A 13,574-nucleotide genomic window follows, 5' to 3' on the forward strand; every position below is an offset into this window, starting at 1 on the left:
CTCCTGTCATCGAACTAGGATGACCGTCAACAACTCTTGACAATGTCCTCTTCCTTCAGTATTTTTATCCTGGCAAACAAAAAAGCTGGCAGCATGTACAAAGCACATAATAAAATGTTTATGAGAAGTCATGATGTGATGACATGCTTGTTGTAAATTATGCGACTAATTATTATCATCATCATCATCATCAGCCTGATTATACCCACTGCAGGGCGAAGGCCTCTCCCATATTTCTCCACTTAACCCGGTTCTGTGCTAGCTGCATCCACTTGACCCTTGCGAACTTCTCAATCTCATCCGCCCACCTAACTTTCTGCCGCCCCCTGCTACGCTTTCCTTCCCTTGGAATCCAATTTGTTACCCTCAGTGACCATGCGACTAATAAACATCGCAAAGAAAAACACACCCGTATAGTCTCAAAGTGGTTCTAGAAGAAGTTGTATAGCGCGCCTATGTAGGCAACCATGACGCGCAGTAAAATATTTATCGCATCGCGTTTCGGCCACAGGAGCGAGACAATTAATCCGGTTTTCCGGCAAACACGATTGACTCCAACCCCAATACGTGGCGGAAGGGACTTTTGTCTGCGCTTTTCGGGCCACAACACACGGGTGCCTTTACGTTTCACCTCCATATAAAGGCGAAATGCAAAAGCGTCCGCATGCTGTGTGATATACAGTAAACGCTCGTTAATTCGAACTTCTACGGACTGTAAGATATGTCCGAATTAACCGAATGTCCAAATTATCGAGATAACAACAACAAAAAAAAGAAACATGCACGATTTTATCTCAACATACCTTTATTACTTAAAGTAATCACGGATGCTTGTCTGCTTTCCCGCAGAAACCCGCGCGGATACTATTTTCCTCAGTCCTTCCAGGTGCTCAGCAGCGCGCATGCCATCTGCAGTGCCCCAACAAAATTCCTCTAACACAACGAGGGCCTCTGCTGCTTCCTTCACAGTGCGAGGGGGCCGAGGCTGCTCCTCTCGTAGCCCCCCTTCCTCCTCCGGATCTTCGCCGTGCTGTACGTTCCGGACAATTTCTTCCTCAGTTAGAGAGCCGGCTGTAGCAACGCAGTCATCAATGCTGATGTAATCGACGAGTGTCGCCGCATCCGGCAGCACACCTCCGAAATCCGGGCAGTCATCTGCATTGTCGTCTGGCGACACTTCTGCCACTGTGTCTTTGCAGGGCTCAGGCAAAACGAAGCCACTGTGTCGAAAACAGCGATGACGTGCGCAAGCGTGTTCTTCCAAACGTAGGCAAGAATGTTGACCGCGCTCAGAAGATCCACGTCGTACTGCTTACCGACTTCATTGCACAGTAGCATGCGTTCCAGCACGCGCCGGCGGTATTTAGTCTTCAAATACTGAATTATACCTTGGTCCCTCGGTTGGAGGGCCGATGTAGTGTTGGGCGGCAAAAAAACAACTTCAATATTGTTCAGTCCGGTGGCACTGTTATGTGCACTACAGTTGTCAAGGACAATTAACACCTTGCGGTTCTTCGCGGAAAACTGTCGGTCTAACTTTTGTATCCAGCCGCGAAAAAGTTCCGATGTCATCCAGGCCTTTTTATTAGCCCGGTACTCCACCGGAAGAGCAGGCACGTTCTTAAAGCATCGTGGCTTTTGTGCCTTTCCAATGACGACAAGCGGCAAGCGCTCTGTCCCTGTCATGTTTGCGGCTAAAAGAACGGTGACTCGTTCTTTACTCCTTTTTCCTGCGATGCAGGGATCTCCTTTCATTGTCACAGTCTTGTCAGGCAATGCCTTAAAAAAAAAGTGCTGTTTCATCAGCATTAAAAATGTTATTTGGATCATATGCTGCGATATGTTCCAGCAGCTGAGCGTTCTTCCAGTTGTTGGCGACATCTTCGTTGACGGCACCTCTTTCGCCGCACACAGTCTTGAAAACGAGACCATGTCTGTCTCTAAAGTGCGCACACCACCCTTCTGATGCTTTGAATTCATCGATATGCATCGTCAGTGCAAATCTCTCTGCCTGCGCCATGATGAGGGGTCCACTCAATGGGAGGTTTGCATCACGCGAGTTGACCACCCACCGAAGCAAGGCTTCTTCCAACTCCGGATGAGCTGCTGTTCGCAGACGCTTTCTTGACGCTTGGAACTTCTCGCTGTCGAACGCCTGAAGAATTTGTTCATTTTTTACATATGTGCTTGAAGTACTCCTTTTAACGTAATATCTTTTCATTGCTTCTTGTCGGGAGAGACCGTTCTTAAGGGCCCGCAAAATTTCCACTTTGGTAGCCAAGTCCTTGGCCTCGTAGCTCTTCGGCCGTTTCGCCGGTGTTGCCATCGGGGCGAGTGCGGTGATACCAGCGCACAACAGAGAAGCAATGAGCCGCACTAAAGCGAGCAGTCTTCAATACAACAGCGTAGCGCACCGACAGCAGCAAAACGACAAAATGGCACCGCCAGTAACGTCGACTCGTGAAAAAAACAAGAAAAAGCGCCCATCCAACCACAAGTCGAGCCAAGTTGATTAATTGATGTCCATGGCGACGCTGCTTTTGGGTATCGCTATTACACCGCGTTCATCTTATTTTCGTTTTCGAGCCTCGGAAGCTGCCCGAAGTTGTCCGAATTATCCGTTGTGCGGTCAAATCCGTCCGAATTAACGAGAGTTTTGTCCCATAGACTCCTATACATAATTCTGGGGACCAGGCGCGAAGGTCGAATTAACCGATTTTCCAAATTAACGGGAGTCTAATTAACGAGCTTTTACTGTATAGTGACACATATGGTTTACAGATTGTTAGTTTCGGGGTGTATGCTTGGTTCAAGCTTGATCTGATTTCTTTGCACTGAAGTCCTTTGTGGAAGCCGGGCGTAGCATTGTTGTGCATGTCATAGTAGATGATTCCCTCTAGACTGAAATTCATAGGAAATTTTGTGTACCTGGAAAGTACAGGAAGCATCTTTTTATTTTTTTTTTTCAGTGCGTGAAGGCTTTAGTTTGTTGTGTGCCAATGAAGATGATCATTTTCCCTCATCTTGCTCCAATCATCGGTCACTCATTATAAACATTTTGCTGAGGTCTGTGAAACCAAGTGGAGCCCGTCACATCCGACGACAAAAACAATAGACGGACTATAAATTTCCAGCTTTTATTATATACTGGAGCAGGAAAAAAATTCAGTGTTAGTAAAGTGGATTAAAAAATACACCCGAAGTTTTTTTTTTTTTTTGAGCCCGTTTGAACCGGTTTCGGTAGGGCCGACCCGGTTCGAATCGTAACGGAATGTATCTCCGGACCCGAACCCGAAAGACATGAACTCGAACCTGAAAAACTTTCGGTTCGATACCCTGTGTGGTGCACGGAGTCGCGTTCCGCGTACGCCGCAGTTTGACTTCCAGCCACGTGATTAGCGACGCGCGGCCAAGCGGTCTGTTTTCAGCCCGCTTCTTCGCGCGTGTGGTGCACGGAGCGGGTGCCGTTCCATTCTTCTGCAGCTGCTTCGCTTCTTCACGACACACACCTTTTCCCACACACCTGGCAAACTTCATTCCTACCGGTACATAACTCCACATATATACAACATTGCCTGATACAATGCCACACAGCCTTCCAACCCCCAGCCTACCCTTTCCCCACACCACCACCGCTCACCATATGACTCGCCTCTTGGGACCTCTTCCTTTACAATGGCCTATACACCATCGTGTAGTCTAGATCTGGCTGTGGTGTCCTTAAGGCCCGCAGACATCCACAGAGGAGTAGTGCGCTTTCCCTTTGTCTACTTAGGTTTAGCCGTGTTAAACCTTTCGTCCAGTTTTATTTTTCGATTAAAATTTAAAATGCGTACTTTCCTAAAGCTAGACACTGTATGATGACGTGAAATTGGTGATTTCAGATCAGACCGAAATTTTCGCCTCCGACGATCCGCATAATACACTCTTACGTGGGCATATAAAATACTGGCTATTTTGGTGAAGCTCTTTAACGTAGCCGCGCGGCTAGTACAGCCATTGCGGTCACGCGTGTTCATTTATTGTTAACTTTCACAACGCGGCGCAATTCTGATTCCTCAACATTGCGGTGCCCCATCTTTCTCTTTTACCTCCATTGTCGTTACCATCATTTCTATGGCCCTCGCGAACTCCCTATTCTGTACTTTCTCCTATTAAAGGCACCATGTGTTTCTTGCTCTTTCCTTGCCCTCGAGTTTGCCCTTTGACACATTTCCTCCACTCAGCTCCTGCCTTCACGAGCTATTTCAGGCTTCAGGCGTATGTGCCACTGACTGGAATTACATGTGTTGATCTGGACTCCTTACCAATCGTACGGTCCTGTTATCTTCCAATGGGATCAATTCCTTTCAACACAAGCGCAGTGCCTCATTCGGCGGTGCTTCGAATAATGATGAAAAACATTTACTCAAACTTTGAAGGTATCTATTTATTTCCTGCATGAGATCAAGAAGCGCAGCACCGCCGTCCTCGTTCTGGCGGTACAGCGCGTGCGCCGTCTGCACCTCTTTTGTCAAGGTGCGGCATTAGTCCTGCACGATCGAGTTCTCGCCCATCGTATACACTCGCTCCGGAGGAGGCGCAGAAAAAAGTGCAGCGTGGCGTACGTGCCGCTCGCCAAGAGCAGACGACGCTGCGCATCGTTCTGCAGAGCTTTGTAAAGTCCGTCTCCTTCAGAACGCGGGCGGTTAGTCACTAACCAATCCGCGATTGGCTGCGTACACAGTGTAGTTGAGCTGCATGCGGTCATTAACATTTTGTTGTGGTCATAAGCAGTACTACATGTAGTTCTGGCCACATATATATTGCAGTACTTGGTCACGATACGGCACTTTCGCGCGTTCTATGCAGATTTTTCCTTTTGGTATCGCGTTGTATGGCACTGGTCTTGATCGAATTGATGGGTAGCTGCTAACAGAAAGCAGTTGAAGTCGAGTCGAATTACCGCCGTGCCAGCATGACTTGGCGGCTGAGTGAGTGAGAGACGCAGTCATGCTATAGCGTGAACGACTGTGCCACATCAAATTTCTCGCCAAAGATGTACACGGATGTTTGCGAGTCAGTGTGTGTACACTGCGCAATGACGCATGTGCATCATTTCAGCAGCGGTGCTTTTGGAGTTGAAGACCGGAACCCTGGAATTATCGCTGGTGAACCAGTCAAGCGTCTCGTTAGGCAGTCTGATTTAAACTCGTGGCAACTGCTTACAACATTCTCATATCCAGGTGCATGAATGGCATCTTGGCAGACCGATATAACGATCGTGCAGCCGCGCGTACGTTCATCAGTTGGTAGCAGTCAACGTCACTGTCGCCATAGTCGTCGTCAGTTTCCGAGTCCACGGCAGCTTCGAAATTAGCCATAGTGATCATGGCAGGCGATACATTGCTATGTAATGCGCGCGCATAGGCGTCTGCTAGGTTTCACAGTCCTACACTTGCATACTCGTTTTGGCACCTGCCGTCGCACGCCGTATCTTAACTGGCACTGCACACTCTAGTGACCACTTGGCACAGCCGTAGAACTATTCAGAACTAGTGCAATCTATGCAAGTCAAATCGAAGAGGCCTTTATTATCTGAGATAACAGAAAAGTTGACAGCAGTGCAGCTTTGCAAATCCCTAAAGTGCCACACCATTCACTTCTTCAAACTTATTTACATGTATTTGGGAGCTGGTGAGGTCATGGTCAAATCCTCTTCGGGCGGCGTCCAGGCCAGGAGCAACGCATACAGGACAGTCGCCAGCAGTGCGCTGCATTAATTCAGATGCTCTAAATGTGGCACACCGTGCACTTTCTTCCTGAAAAATTGTTTGCATGTTCCGGGGCGTGCTCAGGCTTGGAGACTACACTAATGCCTACATTACAGCTGACAGCAGCGTGGCTTTATGTTAATCCGGACGCCTTAAATGTGTTGCCACCTGGATTTGTTTTTTTTTTTTTTGTTTTGCAATTTCTCTCCGAGTGGCGCCTCAGGCCGGGAAACTAGCAAGAGCTACAAGTTTGCAGGAGTGTGGCTTTGTGTTCATCCGGGCACCATAACATATATTATGGTGAGGCAACCCAAAAGTAATAGAAAATAAAACAGTGGCACTGTTACGGAAAGAAAATGAAAGAGGCTTGTCCTCATGCACGGGAGATCGCGGCACCAATGGCGCACACAGCAGCAACAGCCGTACAGGCTAAAACGGCGCGAGAGGCAGCGGGCGCGGAGCGCGCAGCGAAAACCTATCCACCTCTATTCCCCCTATCCTGGGGAACAAAACCTTCAGGGTTAGGCAGACCTCTGAAAAGAAGGGTACTCGTCCCGTCTAAGTCAAAGCTGCACAGCTTGTTCACGGAACGAAGTCGCCAGTCTACTTGAACTAGAGCCGGCCCCGCCTTCAAGTCGCAGCTGTACGCGTCGCCACAACATGAGGCGAGTACCTAGCCCATCTCGGTTCACTTTAGTATGTTGCTTCCCTGATCAACCACGGGAAACTGCCGAGGCACTACCCGCCAGAAACTGCACCCCTGTTATTTATTTCTTTACAAAATACTGCACCCCGAGGGCCAAGCAGAGTGGGGAAGATTACAACAGCCAAGATAAATTCCATTCATGAAGACCGAGTAAACACGACTCGAAGTACATGCCGATCCCGGTTCGAACTCGAAGGGGGTCGTGAAATAGTTTCAATGTGTAAAAGATGTCTTCAGATGAGCTTCACTATAAACCGGCCAGAAATGTGAACACGTTGTATCGTATGTAGCGATGGGCTACATGAAGAGATGAGGTGTTCACCAGCATACTAGTCGCCGACCCAAAGTGCATGCGCGATATTTGGTAAGACAGATTGTAACGTCGGAGCTCGTGCCCCGCACACCTCACGTGTCTTGCGGCGTGGCAAAGTGGCACTCTTGTTAGGGATTAGAGCTGCTGCGGGCGGTAGAGAAGGCAGAAGCTGGTCACAATAGGTTTATTCCTTACACCGGCACACAACAGACGCAGTAATAACTCAGCTAAGGCGCCGTACTATTGATTTCTTCACCAGTGAAGCAGACCATGCTAGAGGCACCGCAAGTCTTCGGTCAGCAAGGCTTGTTTCACAGCACAACAGCCGGCGCATCGAATTCTGGCTTACCTGTATGACATTAGTGCTGGGTTGAAAACAATCCGCAGACAGAAGGGTGCTCTCAGTCTCCTCGTCAAGCGGTTTTACAGCGTCAACGCTGACAGCTGATGCCCAAGTCTGCGGAGCCGCCTTCTGCGAAAACTGAGGAGCGCATTTTGGAGAAGAGCTCCTTGTGGGGCACGGCACACAGTACGAAATGTCGAATGTTCCCTGAGAGTTCTGAGTCGAATTTTCATGGTGACATTCCGAGTTCGATATCATCAACAATTCGATATATCCGGAATCGACAGTATAATGAGAATAAAGTTGTAACACTACGCCACTCGTTTCTTGCAAACATTTGCATGCATTTGGGAAGCGGTGCATTTGGTGGTGGGTGGGGTAGGCAATTATCTTTGGGGGACGTCCTCCGGCCAAGGGACTAGCAAGACCTACAGGATAGTTGAGAGCAGTGTAACTGTTATTTCGGACACCCTAATCACAGAAAGCACCGAACATTAGAATACTATGTTTTAAGTTGCCTGTACATTGTCTGAAGTCAGTGTGACAAAAACAGTACGATTTGAAATAAAATTATACTATTGTTGACTTTTAAATATTGTTATTAGGTGTTCTGCGTTGTATAATAAACAACATTTTAATGTTATAAAAGGTTTGAATATAATCCTCTACGTAATATTTGAATATAACTATAAAACAGCATATATATTCCAAGCATAGAGTCCCAGCTCTTTTGCCCACTTCATTCCAGTAAATGTGTTGAATAACTTTTGCAAATAATTTGTTTAAATGACACCTGCCCTAGACACCTGCCCTAGAATGCTACAAAACCTTGTTTTTGTAATAAAGCTTTGCAGATTTATACATTCCCCACTATCACGGGACAACCTTTTTATGGACATAAAAGCTTGACTATGCTATTTGTTCAGAGGTGAGCGTACAGGAGTTGCGCTATACAATGAAGCTGAATATGTTTAGTTTTTATGCCACCCTCTTTGTCGGTTTTTTCATCTTTCTCTTCACGCTGTATGCCATCACGGGTGGTGGGTTTGCATGATCGTGGTGGAATGCTTTTATCATTTTCAAAAATGTTATCTTCCGTACACGTTTAAATGCTTACCGAAATATTATTGTAACGCTCATATGTAACATTAGTAAAAATTACAAAACGCACAATAATATCAATGAAATATTGTTCGACTAAAACAGACGTTGTAGCAATGTTTCAGTCCTACCTGGGACAGTGGCACTGTTACTTTGGTCCATGATGATGAGCATTTACTGAAACTTAATATTTAGGAACTGGTGAGGATAAGGTAGGTTGCTCTTCGGGTGGTGTCCTAAATTCGCGAGATTAGCAGTACCTAGAGGGTAGTTGACAGCTATGTGTTTTTCCAGCTGCTGACAGATCATATTCTCCAGTCCAGCATTCTACTTCCCTCTCACTGCACAGTGGAATGCGAAGGGGTTGTTTAAGTTATGCACAAATAGAAGTGGCATTTATTAAGGCGAACGACTTTAATGTTTAATGCCTCCTCATTGTCAGCGGGAGCTGTCGGCAGAGGGTGTCACGCTTTCGAGAGAGAGAGTTAAAAATAAATAAACCTTGCCTCCACCGAAAATTGTACGTGGATCCCTTGGATCCCCAGCCAAGCACTTTGCAAACTGCGCCACGCCCCAGATCGTGAAGTATTCATCATAATTCCCCTTGTCTACAGTGAGTATAGCGGGATTCCGCGAGTGACAGATACTGTGCCTTTAATTTCCTCTAAACGAATTATAAAAAGCAGGTGAACTTTGATGCGTTCAACGGAATGCTGATTGTGTTCGACAAGGGGTGCGCCATTTACCGTCACGACTGAAGCTGACCCCGCTGGGCGTTTATATATTTATTTATTGCAGTTTGTAGCAAAAATACAATTTTTTGCCGTGGGACCGAGGCTAAAGGTGACGTACAATTCACCTGACTGGGCCTTCGGCACCACAATTGACATGTGCAACACAACGCAGCAGGCACAGAGCAGCACAAAATAGTCATATGTGAGAATGTAATACAAACACAAACCAGGGGAAAAACACATAAAATTCAATCTTTAACATACATCAGGGTAACAGTGTCAACAGTAATTGGTATTACACAACGGAAATAGGAAACCAATAATCACGTATGTTCCAAAAAGTACATCTTAATTTTTTTTTAATGTTAACAAGGAGGATGATTCTTCAAGTAGATAAAATATGTCAGGATAGCAGTTCAAGAGGTTAGGGATTTGCCAGTGAATTAACTGCATACCATACCCGGTCCTTATGCGAGGTTTTATAAAGTTCACATTTCTAAGGACGTAATGTGGATCAGTGTTGATAAACGTAGTTAAAAACGCATTAGTGTCAGTTTGATATAGGCGTCCGTGCGGCCCCTTTCATTTGGCGCTTCCTCGATAGCCGCACCACACAGCACAGAAGCAGGCCCAGATGTCTGGGAGGCGTTAGTACATCAGGCATCAGCGGCAATTCAAAGTGATATACAGGACAGAAAAGACGCAGTGTCTGTTACAATTATGTGCAGACACATGTACCACGCCGTAAAGGAAAGGAGGAAGGTGGGAGTGAAAGAAGAGAGGGAGATAGAGATGCCGTAGTGGAGGGCTACGATCCACCGCGCTATAATGGCTTTCACCTCATAGCTCTTTAGTGGTGCAGAGTGCCCTCTCGAATGTTTTTTGAACAAGTGTCAAAAGTACTAAATTTTCTGCAAGGCAATGCACTGGAAGTGTTCGACTGCTAAAGCATGATTTGTTTTACTCAGCGTAAAGTTGTTTAAAAGAGCACTGAATCTGCGACTGCTTTTATGTCACTATCCTCTGGGCTTTATATCCCGAACTTCTATACAGATGTTAGAGCCAGCAAACAGTAAAATAAATTTCGGTAAGTAATCAGCTGCAGCAACTAATTAAAGGCAAGTACATGAATGATGAAAAAAAGCAGGAAGATCATATTCTCCGTTTATTAAAGTAAATTAATTCAAAACATTGCATCCATCTTCAAATATTTGGGACAGGTCTAAGTCCTTCCTTCCAGACACCCAAAATGTTGCCAAGAGGATGCAGTAGACAAAATGCTTCTTTCTTCTATAAGAATAAGTGCAAGAATCAAATATAATACTTTGTAATTATAAAATGTCCGAAATGGAAGCAAACTACTCCAGAAGAGCACTGCGTACAGCAAACTAACACATTTTCTTATTATAAATGTCAAACATCCTTGTGTTGACAAAACTAGCAAGCATAGAGTGTGCTGAAGTGCATGAACAGTGAAGTCAGGAGAAAGATGGCTAGCAACAATGATTTTATTTCTAATGGATCTCATTTCAACCAAAAGCAGTGCTCAGCCCAATTCTTATCCCAGCAGAAATAATGCACTCCAACTAAATGCTAAGAAACACGGCCAGTATTTGCGAACCAATACATATGGTTATGAAAAACATATGTTTAAAGAAGGAACTACTATAGCTGCAGGTAACCTTAGGGCCCCACATTAAGGCCTCTGCAGCACAAAAAGACGGATGGAGATAAATATTATCAGTCAGGAGCCACAACACACCCGTGCAAATGAAACTAAACATATGCAAAGTGAAACTGGAAAGCCTTGCAAAAATCCCACATAAATGCAAGATTCCTTGCATGTCACACGCTTTTCTTTTCAGCTTGAGAGATGAGACCATGCCTAATTTTTCCCACAAAAGGTCACCCCATGCAAATTTTTCCAGAGGCCAATTTTTCATTCCCTCAAGCCTCAGAAGCCAGAAGAGTGCAATCTACAGAGCAAGCAACTGAGGGACCTCTGAGTAATGATGCCGTCTATAAATTTACAAATTCACAGATGGTACTTCTACAGTTTCACTCTTAATGACTGAGACCACCTAACTAAGAAAGAATGCAAGCGAAGCGTCGCTGCTCAATAAATTCAAAGCAATAAGCCCGTGATCAGAACTGTGCAAACAAGAACGTTGCGGTGCCCCTACATGATGAAAATTAACGTATGGAAATACCTTGTCGTGTAGAGTTCCCACTTTTGGGAGGTCGCAAGGCCTTTGAAAAAGTGACGAACTCTACAAATATGAGTGCAAAGCACAAAAACAGCAGGACATATATTCACGTTTTTTTTTCAACTGAGCTAAGGAGTGTAGGCATTGGTGCCGATATAGTAAACCTAGCTATAAGGCCGGCACCAGGGTTGCCATAACGGACGATTCTGAAACAAAATCCATACCATTCCATCAGAATCAATGTCAGAATCATCTAATTATGCGGAGCCCAGATTCATCCTCGATATACCTCCACAAGTCTCAAGTCTAGCGCAAAGTCTAAATTCTGCCTCTTTTTGAGAAACTGCTCCGGATTCCCACACTCAGGGGTTTAAGCAGACTGTCCATTTGGAGCAGACACGGGACCAGAAAAATTTTCTTTTTGGAGCAGCAAAAGTCAGATTTCGGAGCAGGGCAATTTATAGGCTATATCGGAGTAGGCTGACGGTGTTAAATGTTACTGAGCACATTTTCTCCTCATACCTAAAGAAAGCTCTATTTGTGCTTCAATAAAGCAGAAAAAAAATGCTACATTTAGCCTGAAGTTCGAATCGAAAAAATTGCAGAAAACTGTTTGTACTACAGTAATTTTGCCTGCATGACAGCTGCCTGCATTTGAGATGAAAAACAAGTAAAAAAAAGATAGCTATTCCCTGTTTCGTCGAGTGGGAGGGTTGAAGGATTGCTTCAAAACGGTAAAAGCCTCCCTATCTGTCACATAAGGGGCAGCATTTATATTTTTATAATATTGCAATCAACCATATGTAGTATTCTAGAAGAGTTGATTCAGATATGTCATCGTATTCTGTGTGCCTCTGCCTTGTCGGTCATGTCAAAAGCACGCGTACGTGCGCGTTCTCGTTGCGGGGTAGTTAGACAAACCCCTTCGCAGTGCGCGAGCGGGGGCGTCCTTCTTGCTTGTTTTGCAAAGTGAGCCCTTTCAGGACCGAAGTTGTTGGCGTACGTGCATCCTCTTTTGGTTGTGGCTTACTTTTTCATCCGCAACATGGCGGCCATGCAGTGTGGAAGTTGCGGGACCTACGGGCCCATTCCTGTGTGTACACTTGTTCGTGTTTGTTTTTACGGACCCTGACTTGGGGAGGGACCTATTGAGTGGGCGTGTTTTGTGCACTGTCAATCGACGGCTAGAAAAGAAGCCGACTCGGACCCAACGGCAGTTTGCCTCTCGCCTCCAAGCACTCCGGGCTCCCAGAACCGCCGCCGCATCGTACCACGAAGACTTCGTCCCAGGACTCCGGAAGGACCATTGCCTTCGAGAGCTCCCCATCTACGTCGTCTTTGTGAGTGGAGGGCCGCCGCGCTCGTCGGACAATATGCTCGTTTCCTAATTTCCTTTGAACTTTTTTACACTCGTCTTATCCCATTTTAAACGTCTATGTTCAATTTGCATGTAGCTTGATAGTGACAGTTTTGACGGATTTATTTGTAATTGCTAGTTTTCCAGGTACGCTGCCTCAAATGTGTTGTTTTAAATGCCTGTAAAGGCTTGCGCCGTATAATCTTCTGTATAATACTGAGAATATATAGCTGTTTTTTCATCATTGACTTCGTGGCTCTGTTCTCATTCGCAACGCTGAACATAACCAGCTAACGCTGGACGTCAAAGTTCCAACCCCTTTGCCTCGGTTCGAGAAGGTGTCTCGCACCCCTTCCGGAACTGTGACACTATCATTTCGCAGTGCTACTCGGCTGCATTGATACTTCTGTACAAGCCGACCCTTTGCGTTTTGAGGATGCTTCACCGCATAATGCGCTGCGGCAAAGCGCGCAATGCGGTGAAACTGAGTGTGATCAACTGGAAGCAAAATGTGGACGCACACGTGGGACGTATGTGTTAGAACAGTGGAATTCCATCCTAAAATAAAATGAACAGCGACGGCCCGAGCAGCTTCCGATGAGCACGTCCATGGCAGCCGCGGAATAGCATGCAGTCAAGGCGAATCCAAAACTATAGGATTGAGCAAAGTAGAGTTCTGGGCTAGTTGGTAATACATGATATGTGGGAGGCTTAGCGCGGAGCAAACAAGGACAAGAGAGGCACACAGGACGAGCGCTAACTTACAACTGAAAATTGGAAGAGAAAATATACGAACTCGAGGAAAAACAAAATATGTGCGCATGCTCTATAAAGCCCTGAATTTGCATGACTGGAAAGATAATTCAAGATAATCTAGGGCCACCCAAAGGTAGATAAAACAGAACAAATAGAGAAGAAATACCGGAAGCATACAAAAAAACTTACACAGCATTTAAAACGATGCTTCCTTTTTCAACAGAATAACCGACGTTTCACTTACGCACTTATCGGTTCCTAATCTATGGATGAATGACGCCTCAAGAAGCTTCCTTGCTAATTG

This window comes from Amblyomma maculatum, chromosome 5 (assembly GCF_055883805.1).
Source record: "Amblyomma maculatum isolate TAMU_Amacu chromosome 5, ASM5588380v1, whole genome shotgun sequence".
NCBI classification, from domain to species: Eukaryota; Metazoa; Arthropoda; class Arachnida; order Ixodida; family Ixodidae; genus Amblyomma; species Amblyomma maculatum.